The sequence below is a fragment of the Portunus trituberculatus genome, chromosome 50 (assembly GCF_017591435.1).
Source record: "Portunus trituberculatus isolate SZX2019 chromosome 50, ASM1759143v1, whole genome shotgun sequence".
Classification (NCBI taxonomy): domain Eukaryota; kingdom Metazoa; phylum Arthropoda; class Malacostraca; order Decapoda; family Portunidae; genus Portunus; species Portunus trituberculatus.
This window is the reverse complement of record NC_059304.1, coordinates 19,536,175-19,537,679: the sequence shown is the minus strand read 5'-3', so window position 1 is coordinate 19,537,679 and position 1,505 is coordinate 19,536,175.

Genomic DNA, 1,505 nt, shown 5'->3' with positions numbered 1-1,505 from the left:
GACCATACCTTCATCTTTACAACCCTTTATAACCCTGTACCTGTGTAACTGTGTGCCAGTCTCGCGCTTTCCCTGCTGTGACAAGGACAAGTTTGCAGTTGGGAGTCTAGGATCACTCCTAGAGGTATTTTTATCCTCGACTTTCTTCCTCGAAGTTGCTCGTAAAAGTAACTTTTACTCTGTGTGAAAGTTACTCCTAAGAGTAGAAACGCCAATGATTTAACGGTTTTTCAAAATGTATCAAAATTGTTTTGAATAAGAGAGGATCCAAACTGGCGAGTTTTCAGTGCTCGCCGGTTGGTTTAAATCAGATGGTACAGAGCAGTCGTCTCTTAATACTGTATTACGATGTGTCTATTGATTTACCATGCTTTTATTCCTTCAAGCTTTTTTCTGTTGTTATTTTACCATGGTATTTCTTTATAGTTACTTGAGTTTGTGCGACTAACATCATTTAGTCGCCTGGTGTACCAAACTCTTATTTTTAGAGACTTTAATACATCACAAAACCTTAACACACATTTTTCATCACCTCTGCAGAGGTTAGTGCTTCACAAAGAAAGGGTACACCTATTTTTGTTTAGTTTTCTTTATGAGAGAAAAGAAAATTTGCGGCCGAAACCGAATTGTCCCGAGGGTACTGCAGTGATTCCATCACCGTTTGCCTAAGCTGTCTTGCCATAGCCTGAACATGGCGTGCCTTTAGATTAAAAATAACTCGTCAGGATGGCCACTGTCTCTGTTGGGCTTCAGTGACGCCATAAACATCTCTGCGGAACGAATTTGCTGGTAATAGACAATCGTGACTTTGATTTCAAAATTGTGAAAATAAGCTCATTTACTGGGCTGCATATGTTCATGGTTTCTTGTAGTCTACTTCCTAGCCTAGATGGAAATTAAATATCACACTAACTTTGAGTTATCAATTGAGTAACAAAAGTAATTTTTGTCCTAGAAATAGAGATATGGTATGAAAAAAAAAAAATTGCATGGATATAACCTTAATTTTACTATTAAGGCGTTTATGCCGTAGAAATGTGTTTAAAAATACTTAAGCTATTTTGATATATTGGTATGTGACAGTAGAATATCCAAAAATAAACGATATGCAGTAGACCAACTTTTCTGTGAATATTACGACATCTGGTGAATCTGGCAACTGCAGCGGGAGTTTGGGTCCTCTCCTATTGAATATAAGAATATATCGCCCTGTTGGTGGCAGTTTTTGTAAATTAATCTGAAGTATTTGCAAGTAATTATAAACTCTTTCTGAGCATTATTAAGAGAAAAATGTAGTTTCCGGACATATGTCGATAATTTGGCGGATATAAACAAAGCGCCGCTCTTTGCCGGGCCAACGTGACAACGTGACGCGTGTCTTGTCAAGATGAATGCAGAGGACGGCAGGCGGTACAAGAGTGAGTGAAACCTTGCTCCTTCTAAACCTGAGAGGAAAGAACACTACCGATATAACGAAAGAGAGAAAATTGTCCAAGCCAAAGAAG